Source organism: Equus asinus, chromosome 26 (genome assembly GCF_041296235.1).
Source record: "Equus asinus isolate D_3611 breed Donkey chromosome 26, EquAss-T2T_v2, whole genome shotgun sequence".
Classification (NCBI taxonomy): domain Eukaryota; kingdom Metazoa; phylum Chordata; class Mammalia; order Perissodactyla; family Equidae; genus Equus; species Equus asinus.
Window position 1 is genome coordinate 7,335,385 of NC_091815.1, and position 12,467 is coordinate 7,347,851.

Here is a 12,467-nt window from a genome sequence, read left to right on the forward strand (position 1 = left end):
GGTGGTCCTGGCAACCCCCTTCACGGACACAATGTTTCCAAGACAACTTAGACAAATCGGATGAATTCCACTCTCCAGGAAAGAGATTTTTCTGTCTCTTTTCCGGATTTGGGAAGTTTCGAACTTGACCCCTGATCCTTGAACGTTCCCCTAGATTCCGTCCAGATACGGGCTTACTTAATTTTTATAGGGTGGGCCATTTGTTTGCCCTACATCCTCTACCCTGGCCTGTGTATTTTTCTTGAAACACAACTGTAAAGTTCTAATTTTCGTGCAACTTCCTTACATATGGTGTCAAAACACATAATCAATAATCCTTCTACGGCAAGAGGTAGGGGGAGAGAATTTCGATGGAGGCAAACAGAGCACACTAGCCTGGGAGGGCAGCCTTCACGAAGGAACGAAGCCCTGTGGAAGAGGGTGCTTTTCAGCACCCTTGTAGAGCACTTCCAAACAAAGAGACATACCCCAAGCGTGACAGGGCTCCATTCCTTCAAGGCTTCCAAGACATCTCTTGGGACACATTACCATGTGCCCAGTGGGCCCACGTGACACCAGAGCTTCGGAAAAAGAGACTGACCTTCAAAGAATGCTATGGGCCTTGGAAAGGAGGCATCGATTCCTCTCTTCAATGTCCTCAAGACATCTTTCTTGACTTTGCATTATGCTTAAGGCACAAGGGCACTGTAGGTGTGATGAACCCCAAGTCCGGCCACTTGTTTCCAATGAAGTTGCAAGCTTGAATCAGCATGACCTCCCCATAGACTTGAATAGATGACAATGTTCTCCTCTCCGTGCTTGTCCCTCTATTCTCACTTGTGGCCTAGGGTTCCTTTCTTATCCCTTGCATCAGACTCTGTTTTATCTCTTCTAGTTTCTGTGCCTGCTTTCTGTTTGCCAAACCTGTTTCTGGGTATCTGTCCCTTTAATAGCCTAGCCTAGGCCAATCGTCAGACTGTAACCATGCGGCCACCCTGGGGGACATGGTCACCGTGATGTCATAAGCGACCTCAAAATTCGAAGTTGTCCTGACAACCTCCGTGCACACAGAGTTTCACAGCCATCTCAGACCAGTCTGACTCCTCACCCTGTGTAGGTAGGATAGTTTTCCTTTTTCTGCAATTGTTGTCAGTTTCTATCTTTCTCCTTGAACTTCGAAAGGGCTCCTACATTCTCTCTAGACACTGGTTTCACTCCTGTAAGATTATCCTGGGTTTTATCTCTTATATCTTGGGTAGATGGCAAAATGGGTGGACCTTACCCAGAAAAAGTCCTGGACTCCCTCACAAGTTGAAGTTGCCCAGGGAATGTTCTGACGCACAATGATGGTGTCATCTCGTGGCACTCTGCCAATTCCACCTTGGCAGGTCACAAGTTTTCCTTCCTTCTGCCTTTGGGAAGTGTACCAGATACTTCCATAGATTGTAATATTCTTATGGTTCCTTTTCTTGTGCGTATTGATAACGTATCCTCACAATTGCTGCTTAGTTATGATCTCTGCCCGCACCATACCATGAAATCTATATTTCCTAACACTACTAATGTGATATGCACTCGTAATGTGAAACAGTGAGGCCCGGGCCGCCCAAGCGGAATGTGGGCACTTCCCTGCTCCACCACAGGGCCGGCCCTGAATTGTACTTTTGGACCAACCTTTTGCCTGAACTTGGGAAGACGTGGGCCTGTTTGGATTATTCGTGAAGGTGATTAGTAATAACATCATGGACGGTAACATTTTCCGTTCGTTCATGGGTTTAGGACTGATCATGTTCTCTTCGTAGTATTCCTCTTCACCTATTTGGAATGGTCTGCCTTTCTGTAGCATCTGTAAGCATTTGGAGGTGATTTTCCATCCTTGGAAGTTCACCTTCTGTAAACTCTTTCCGCCCCCAAAGCTTTATGACATCATTCTGGACCCCTTTTTGGATTTTTGATTTGAGGGGAATTTATAGCCATGACCCTGCCTTAGAACGTACTATAACTTCCAGATTCACATCCTCATTGCTTTAGACTTCTGTGTAGCTTACATCATCTTCACCAGTGTAAGACTAATCACAGGCCCTCACCACACACTTGTGCCTAATCTTCTCTTTCACCCTCCGTCACCGCCCCTCTTTGCCTCTGGGAGCCCGCATACAAATGTTCAGTGCCACCTGTTGGTTAGTGCTTGCTTTTTCTTCTCCTTGTAAGTGAGATTCTATGGTATTTGAATTTCTCACTGGGGCTTGTTACACTTCCCCTAAAACCCTCACAGCCATTCTGGTGGTCACAAATGGCTGGATTGCATCATTTGTTCCGGCTGAGTGGTATACCATTGTGTGGCTATAGCCCATCTTCCTTCTCCAATCATCCCTTGCTGGACACCAGGGTGCTTTCCAAGCCTTGGATATCAGGAGTAAGACTGCGGTGAACACAGCCATGCACATGTCTTCATGCGGTAGTCTTTCTGACTTTTTTGGATAAACAAGCGGCAGGTTAATAGCTGGGTCATACGGGACATGGATGCTTAAATTTCTGAGGCAGTTGCACACCTTTGGCATCGTGGCTGCACCGGGTTACACTCCCACCAGCAGTGCAGGAGGCTTCCCTTCTCTCCACCTCCTCTCTGACACTTGTTATTTCCTGTCTGCTTCCTTCTAGCCATGCTGACCACAGTGAGCTGCCATGTGCTTGCAGTTTGGATTTGCATTTTCCTGAGACTTAATGATGGTGAACAAGTTTTCATGCACCTACTGGCCCTCTTTCTGTCTTCTTCGGAGAAATCTCTGCTTCCATCTTTTGACCAGGTTTTCATTGGCTTGTTTTTTTTCTTGTGGAGACGTGCGAGTTGATTGTATCTTTGGGCTTTTCACCCCTTGTCCGATGTGTGGTTTGCAAACATCCTCTCCCAATTGTTGTGGTGTCTTAGTATTCAGTTGATGGTTTCCTTGACTGGCAGAAGTGTGTGCATTTGATGTGGTCCCGTTTGTTTCTTGTTTCCTTTGTTGCCCTTGCCCAGTCAGACATGCTTCTTCCCAATAGGCGGCTCAGACAGATGGCAAAGAGCACTCTGCCTAGGTCTTCTCCTACAAGGTTCTCGGTTTCAAGTCTGCCATTCAAGGCTTTAATCCATTTCAGGTGGTGTGTGTGCCAGGTGTAACAGCATGGTGTACTCTCGTTGTGTTCCATGTGGCTGTGCAGGCTTCCCAGCACCGTTTATTGTAGAGACTCTCCTTTCTCCGCTGTCTCCACTTGGCTCCCTGGTCCAAAATGGGCTGTCCATGTAAGTTTGAGTTGGGCTCTGGGCTCTCAATTGTTTTGCATGGGTCTTCATGCCTGTTTTGGGGCCCAGACTGTGCCGTTTCGGTACCTAGCGCTTCGTCCTCTATGTTGAAATCAGAAATTGTGACACGTGCTGCTTTGTTCGTTTTCCTGAGGATTCCTTTGCCTAGTCAGGGTCTCGTGTTGCTGGCTAGAAACTTTAGGATTCTCTCTTCTTCTCTGTGGCAAATACTGCTGCAACTTTGACTGGGATTGCATGGAATCCAGAGATTCCTTACTGCGGTATGAACCTTTCAAGTGTGTTAATCCTTCCATTCCTAGATCCCTCGATATCTTTTTTTTTTCTTGTGTCTTCTTGAGTTTCTTTCCCCAAAGGTTTGCTAGTTTTTGAATTAACATAGAATTCACCTGTTTTGCTAAGGTTATTCACATCCTATTCTTCGTAATGGCAAGCTCCTGTTTTTTTGTTTTTGTTTTTTCCTTAGCTTCAGTTTTTCTATTCTTTGCAACTTTTAATTGGTTTTGTTTTGGCACAAGTGCATTGCTGTGCTCACATCTGCTGGCAATGCTCCTGTATTTGCTGTGGAAGTCTGGCCCTGTCCAACGTCCCATCCCATCTGCCTCTACTCTACCTCGGACGCCTGCACCAGAACAACTGAAGCAGTGGTGAGGAGGCCCAAACCGAGGATTCCACCCAGCCCATACTGGGCCACAGACCCAGGAGGTGCGGACCTCACCACTGCACCACCGGCCGGCCACTTACATGTTCAGTGGCAACGTGCAGTTGAGTGCAATGGGAGCTAAATATACTAGTGAGCCCAACTCTAGCACTGTGTAGATGAGGCTAGGTTGTTTTTCGGGTCCATTGTGATGTCAGAGGATTTGTCATAAGTGTGTCTCTGAGGTCCAGCATGCTTCATGGATACAGGTTTCAGAGCCTGCTTGGAGCAGTCTCATAACTCACCCTTCCCAGTTAGCCCATGCTTGACCTTCGCTGCCGTTTTTTGGCTTGTGAATTTCTCTGACTTTCAAACGTTCCAGCAGAGTCTGTCTAAAGACGGACATCATCTTTCATTGTGGATAATTCAGGTGTGATTTCTGTTCACCTTCCATTTTCTGGGTCCTCTTTTTCTTTTCCATAGTATACTCGTCATGGTCTTTCTCAGCTATCTCCCTTAGACATGCTTATCAGTCCGTTCTCCTTCATTCCAAGTGATTAGTTTGTATTTCTTTAATCGCTGTATGTTCTCTAGGGTGAGGTGTGAGTGCTTTCGTGACTCTTGGTGGTTGTCCTTGAATTTGCACCGGTCACTTGTAGGACTCTTGGCTATCCTAGCCTGGGTCAAACTAAGCACTGAGAACACGTGGTCATGTGGGTTGCTTTGACATCCTGAGATCAGAAACTCCAAATTCGAGGTGGTCCTGGCAACCCCCTTCACGGACACAATGTTTCCAAGACAACTTAGACAAATCGGATGAATTCCACTCTCCAGGAAAGAGATTTTTCTGTCTCTTTTCCGGATTTGGGAAGTTTCGAACTTGACCCCTGATCCTTGAACGTTCCCCTAGATTCCGTCCAGATACGGGCTTACTTAATTTTTATAGGGTGGGCCATTTGTTTGCCCTACATCCTCTACCCTGGCCTGTGTATTTTTCTTGAAACACAACTGTAAAGTTCTAATTTTCGTGCAACTTCCTTACATATGGTGTCAAAACACATAATCAATAATCCTTCTACGGCAAGAGGTAGGGGGAGAGAATTTCGATGGAGGCAAACAGAGCACACTAGCCTGGGAGGGCAGCCTTCACGAAGGAACGAAGCCCTGTGGAAGAGGGTGCTTTTCAGCACCCTTGTAGAGCACTTCCAAACAAAGAGACATACCCCAAGCGTGACAGGGCTCCATTCCTTCAAGGCTTCCAAGACATCTCTTGGGACACATTACCATGTGCCCAGTGGGCCCACGTGACACCAGAGCTTCGGAAAAAGAGACTGACCTTCAAAGAATGCTATGGGCCTTGGAAAGGAGGCATCGATTCCTCTCTTCAATGTCCTCAAGACATCTTTCTTGACTTTGCATTATGCTTAAGGCACAAGGGCACTGTAGGTGTGATGAACCCCAAGTCCGGCCACTTGTTTCCAATGAAGTTGCAAGCTTGAATCAGCATGACCTCCCCATAGACTTGAATAGATGACAATGTTCTCCTCTCCGTGCTTGTCCCTCTATTCTCACTTGTGGCCTAGGGTTCCTTTCTTATCCCTTGCATCAGACTCTGTTTTATCTCTTCTAGTTTCTGTGCCTGCTTTCTGTTTGCCAAACCTGTTTCTGGGTATCTGTCCCTTTAATAGCCTAGCCTAGGCCAATCGTCAGACTGTAACCATGCGGCCACCCTGGGGGACATGGTCACCGTGATGTCATAAGCGACCTCAAAATTCGAAGTTGTCCTGACAACCTCCGTGCACACAGAGTTTCACAGCCATCTCAGACCAGTCTGACTCCTCACCCTGTCTAGGTAGGATAGTTTTCCTTTTTCTGCAATTGTTGTCAGTTTCTATCTTTCTCCTTGAACTTCGAAAGGGCTCCTACATTCTCTCTAGACACTGGTTTCACTCCTGTAAGATTATCCTGGGTTTTATCTCTTATATCTTGGGTAGATGGCAAAATGGGTGGACCTTACCCAGAAAAAGTCCTGGACTCCCTCACAAGTTGAAGTTGCCCAGGGAATGTTCTGACGCACAATGATGGTGTCATCTCGTGGCACTCTGCCAATTCCACCTTGGCAGGTCACAAGTTTTCCTTCCTTCTGCCTTTGGGAAGTGTACCAGATACTTCCATAGATTGTAATATTCTTATGGTTCCTTTTCTTGTGCGTATTGATAACGTATCCTCACAATTGCTGCTTAGTTATGATCTCTGCCCGCACCATACCATGAAATCTATATTTCCTAACACTACTAATGTGATATGCACTCGTAATGTGAAACAGTGAGGCCCGGGCCGCCCAAGCGGAATGTGGGCACTTCCCTGCTCCACCACAGGGCCGGCCCTGAATTGTACTTTTGGACCAACCTTTTGCCTGAACTTGGGAAGACGTGGGCCTGTTTGGATTATTCGTGAAGGTGATTAGTAATAACATCATGGACGGTAACATTTTCCGTTCGTTCATGGGTTTAGGACTGATCATGTTCTCTTCGTAGTATTCCTCTTCACCTATTGGGAATGGTCTGCCTTTCTGTAGCATCTGTAAGCATTTGGAGGTGATTTTCCATCCTTGGAAGTTCACCTTCTGTAAACTCTTTCCGCCCCCAAAGCTTTATGACATCATTCTGGACCCCTTTTTGGATTTTTGATTTGAGGGGAATTTATAGCCATGACCCTGCCTTAGAACGTACTATAACTTCCAGATTCACATCCTCATTGCTTTAGACTTCTGTGTAGCTTACATCATCTTCACCAGTGTAAGACTAATCACAGGCCCTCACCACACACTTGTGCCTAATCTTCTCTTTCACCCTCCGTCACCGCCCCTCTTTGCCTCTGGGAGCCCGCATACAAATGTTCAGTGCCACCTGTTGGTTAGTGCTTGCTTTTTCTTCTCCTTGTAAGTGAGATTCTATGGTATTTGAATTTCTCACTGGGGCTTGTTACACTTCCCCTAAAACCCTCACAGCCATTCTGGTGGTCACAAATGGCTGGATTGCATCATTTGTTCCGGCTGAGTGGTATACCATTGTGTGGCTATAGCCCATCTTCCTTCTCCAATCATCCCTTGCTGGACACCAGGGTGCTTTCCAAGCCTTGGATATCAGGAGTAAGACTGCGGTGAACACAGCCATGCACATGTCTTCATGCGGTAGTCTTTCTGACTTTTTTGGATAAACAAGCGGCAGGTTAATAGCTGGGTCATACGGGACATGGATGCTTAAATTTCTGAGGCAGTTGCACACCTTTGGCATCGTGGCTGCACCGGGTTACACTCCCACCAGCAGTGCAGGAGGCTTCCCTTCTCTCCACCTCCTCTCTGACACTTGTTATTTCCTGTCTGCTTCCTTCTAGCCATGCTGACCACAGTGAGCTGCCATGTGCTTGCAGTTTGGATTTGCATTTTCCTGAGACTTAATGATGGTGAACAAGTTTTCATGCACCTACTGGCCCTCTTTCTGTCTTCTTCGGAGAAATCTCTGCTTCCATCTTTTGACCAGGTTTTCATTGGCTTGTTTTTTTTCTTGTGGAGACGTGCGAGTTGATTGTATCTTTGGGCTTTTCACCCCTTGTCCGATGTGTGGTTTGCAAACATCCTCTCCCAATTGTTGTGGTGTCTTAGTATTCAGTTGATGGTTTCCTTGACTGGCAGAAGTGTGTGCATTTGATGTGGTCCCGTTTGTTTCTTGTTTCCTTTGTTGCCCTTGCCCAGTCAGACATGCTTCTTCCCAATAGGCGGCTCAGACAGATGGCAAAGAGCACTCTGCCTAGGTCTTCTCCTACAAGGTTCTCGGTTTCAAGTCTGCCATTCAAGGCTTTAATCCATTTCAGGTGGTGTGTGTGCCAGGTGTAACAGCATGGTGTACTCTCGTTGTGTTCCATGTGGCTGTGCAGGCTTCCCAGCACCGTTTATTGTAGAGACTCTCCTTTCTCCGCTGTCTCCACTTGGCTCCCTGGTCCAAAATGGGCTGTCCATGTAAGTTTGAGTTGGGCTCTGGGCTCTCAATTGTTTTGCATGGGTCTTCATGCCTGTTTTGGGGCCCAGACTGTGCCGTTTCGGTACCTAGCGCTTCGTCCTCTATGTTGAAATCAGAAATTGTGACACGTGCTGCTTTGTTCGTTTTCCTGAGGATTCCTTTGCCTAGTCAGGGTCTCGTGTTGCTGGCTAGAAACTTTAGGATTCTCTCTTCTTCTCTGTGGCAAATACTGCTGCAACTTTGACTGGGATTGCATGGAATCCAGAGATTCCTTACTGCGGTATGAACCTTTCAAGTGTGTTAATCCTTCCATTCCTAGATCCCTCGATATCTTTTTTTTTTCTTGTGTCTTCTTGAGTTTCTTTCCCCAAAGGTTTGCTAGTTTTTGAATTAACATAGAATTCACCTGTTTTGCTAAGGTTATTCACATCCTATTCTTCGTAATGGCAAGCTCCTGTTTTTTTGTTTTTGTTTTTTCCTTAGCTTCAGTTTTTCTATTCTTTGCAACTTTTAATTGGTTTTGTTTTGGCACAAGTGCATTGCTGTGCTCACATCTGCTGGCAATGCTCCTGTATTTGCTGTGGAAGTCTGGCCCTGTCCAACGTCCCATCCCATCTGCCTCTACTCTACCTCGGACGCCTGCACCAGAACAACTGAAGCAGTGGTGAGGAGGCCCAAACCGAGGATTCCACCCAGCCCATACTGGGCCACAGACCCAGGAGGTGCGGACCTCACCACTGCACCACCGGCCGGCCACTTACATGTTCAGTGGCAACGTGCAGTTGAGTGCAATGGGAGCTAAATATACTAGTGAGCCCAACTCTAGCACTGTGTAGATGAGGCTAGGTTGTTTTTCGGGTCCATTGTGATGTCAGAGGATTTGTCATAAGTGTGTCTCTGAGGTCCAGCATGCTTCATGGATACAGGTTTCAGAGCCTGCTTGGAGCAGTCTCATAACTCACCCTTCCCAGTTAGCCCATGCTTGACCTTCGCTGCCGTTTTTTGGCTTGTGAATTTCTCTGACTTTCAAACGTTCCAGCAGAGTCTGTCTAAAGACGGACATCATCTTTCATTGTGGATAATTCAGGTGTGATTTCTGTTCACCTTCCATTTTCTGGGTCCTCTTTTTCTTTTCCATAGTATACTCGTCATGGTCTTTCTCAGCTATCTCCCTTAGACATGCTTATCAGTCCGTTCTCCTTCATTCCAAGTGATTAGTTTGTATTTCTTTAATCGCTGTATGTTCTCTAGGGTGAGGTGTGAGTGCTTTCGTGACTCTTGGTGGTTGTCCTTGAATTTGCACCGGTCACTTGTAGGACTCTTGGCTATCCTAGCCTGGGTCAAACTAAGCACTGAGAACACGTGGTCATGTGGGTTGCTTTGACATCCTGAGATCAGAAACTCCAAATTCGAGGTGGTCCTGGCAACCCCCTTCACGGACACAATGTTTCCAAGACAACTTAGACAAATCGGATGAATTCCACTCTCCAGGAAAGAGATTTTTCTGTCTCTTTTCCGGATTTGGGAAGTTTCGAACTTGACCCCTGATCCTTGAACGTTCCCCTAGATTCCGTCCAGATACGGGCTTACTTAATTTTTATAGGGTGGGCCATTTGTTTGCCCTACATCCTCTACCCTGGCCTGTGTATTTTTCTTGAAACACAACTGTAAAGTTCTAATTTTCGTGCAACTTCCTTACATATGGTGTCAAAACACATAATCAATAATCCTTCTACGGCAAGAGGTAGGGGGAGAGAATTTCGATGGAGGCAAACAGAGCACACTAGCCTGGGAGGGCAGCCTTCACGAAGGAACGAAGCCCTGTGGAAGAGGGTGCTTTTCAGCACCCTTGTAGAGCACTTCCAAACAAAGAGACATACCCCAAGCGTGACAGGGCTCCATTCCTTCAAGGCTTCCAAGACATCTCTTGGGACACATTACCATGTGCCCAGTGGGCCCACGTGACACCAGAGCTTCGGAAAAAGAGACTGACCTTCAAAGAATGCTATGGGCCTTGGAAAGGAGGCATCGATTCCTCTCTTCAATGTCCTCAAGACATCTTTCTTGACTTTGCATTATGCTTAAGGCACAAGGGCACTGTAGGTGTGATGAACCCCAAGTCCGGCCACTTGTTTCCAATGAAGTTGCAAGCTTGAATCAGCATGACCTCCCCATAGACTTGAATAGATGACAATGTTCTCCTCTCCGTGCTTGTCCCTCTATTCTCACTTGTGGCCTAGGGTTCCTTTCTTATCCCTTGCATCAGACTCTGTTTTATCTCTTCTAGTTTCTGTGCCTGCTTTCTGTTTGCCAAACCTGTTTCTGGGTATCTGTCCCTTTAATAGCCTAGCCTAGGCCAATCGTCAGACTGTAACCATGCGGCCACCCTGGGGGACATGGTCACCGTGATGTCATAAGCGACCTCAAAATTCGAAGTTGTCCTGACAACCTCCGTGCACACAGAGTTTCACAGCCATCTCAGACCAGTCTGACTCCTCACCCTGTCTAGGTAGGATAGTTTTCCTTTTTCTGCAATTGTTGTCAGTTTCTATCTTTCTCCTTGAACTTCGAAAGGGCTCCTACATTCTCTCTAGACACTGGTTTCACTCCTGTAAGATTATCCTGGGTTTTATCTCTTATATCTTGGGTAGATGGCAAAATGGGTGGACGTTACCCAGAAAAAGTCCTGGACTCCCTCACAAGTTGAAGTTGCCCAGGGAATGTTCTGACGCACAATGATGGTGTCATCTCGTGGCACTCTGCCAATTCCACCTTGGCAGGTCACAAGTTTTCCTTCCTTCTGCCTTTGGGAAGTGTACCAGATACTTCCATAGATTGTAATATTCTTATGGTTCCTTTTCTTGTGCGTATTGATAACGTATCCTCACAATTGCTGCTTAGTTATGATCTCTGCCCGCACCATACCATGAAATCTATATTTCCTAACACTACTAATGTGATATGCACTCGTAATGTGAAACAGTGAGGCCCGGGCCGCCCAAGCGGAATGTGGGCACTTCCCTGCTCCACCACAGGGCCGGCCCTGAATTGTACTTTTGGACCAACCTTTTGCCTGAACTTGGGAAGACGTGGGCCTGTTTGGATTATTCGTGAAGGTGATTAGTAATAACATCATGGACGGTAACATTTTCCGTTCGTTCATGGGTTTAGGACTGATCATGTTCTCTTCGTAGTATTCCTCTTCACCTATTGGGAATGGTCTGCCTTTCTGTAGCATCTGTAAGCATTTGGAGGTGATTTTCCATCCTTGGAAGTTCACCTTCTGTAAACTCTTTCCGCCCCCAAAGCTTTATGACATCATTCTGGACCCCTTTTTGGATTTTTGATTTGAGGGGAATTTATAGCCATGACCCTGCCTTAGAACGTACTATAACTTCCAGATTCACATCCTCATTGCTTTAGACTTCTGTGTAGCTTACATCATCTTCACCAGTGTAAGACTAATCACAGGCCCTCACCACACACTTGTGCCTAATCTTCTCTTTCACCCTCCGTCACCGCCCCTCTTTGCCTCTGGGAGCCCGCATACAAATGTTCAGTGCCACCTGTTGGTTAGTGCTTGCTTTTTCTTCTCCTTGTAAGTGAGATTCTATGGTATTTGAATTTCTCACTGGGGCTTGTTACACTTCCCCTAAAACCCTCACAGCCATTCTGGTGGTCACAAATGGCTGGATTGCATCATTTGTTCCGGCTGAGTGGTATACCATTGTGTGGCTATAGCCCATCTTCCTTCTCCAATCATCCCTTGCTGGACACCAGGGTGCTTTCCAAGCCTTGGATATCAGGAGTAAGACTGCGGTGAACACAGCCATGCACATGTCTTCATGCGGTAGTCTTTCTGACTTTTTTGGATAAACAAGCGGCAGGTTAATAGCTGGGTCATACGGGACATGGATGCTTAAATTTCTGAGGCAGTTGCACACCTTTGGCATCGTGGCTGCACCGGGTTACACTCCCACCAGCAGTGCAGGAGGCTTCCCTTCTCTCCACCTCCTCTCTGACACTTGTTATTTCCTGTCTGCTTCCTTCTAGCCATGCTGACCACAGTGAGCTGCCATGTGCTTGCAGTTTGGATTTGCATTTTCCTGAGACTTAATGATGGTGAACAAGTTTTCATGCACCTACTGGCCCTCTTTCTGTCTTCTTCGGAGAAATCTCTGCTTCCATCTTTTGACCAGGTTTTCATTGGCTTGTTTTTTTTCTTGTGGAGACGTGCGAGTTGATTGTATCTTTGGGCTTTTCACCCCTTGTCCGATGTGTGGTTTGCAAACATCCTCTCCCAATTGTTGTGGTGTCTTAGTATTCAGTTGATGGTTTCCTTGACTGGCAGAAGTGTGTGCATTTGATGTGGTCCCGTTTGTTTCTTGTTTCCTTTGTTGCCCTTGCCCAGTCAGACATGCTTCTTCCCAATAGGCGGCTCAGACAGATGGCAAAGAGCACTCTGCCTAGGTCTTCTCCTACAAGGTTCTCGGTTTCAAGTCTGCCATTCAAGGCTTTAATCCATTTC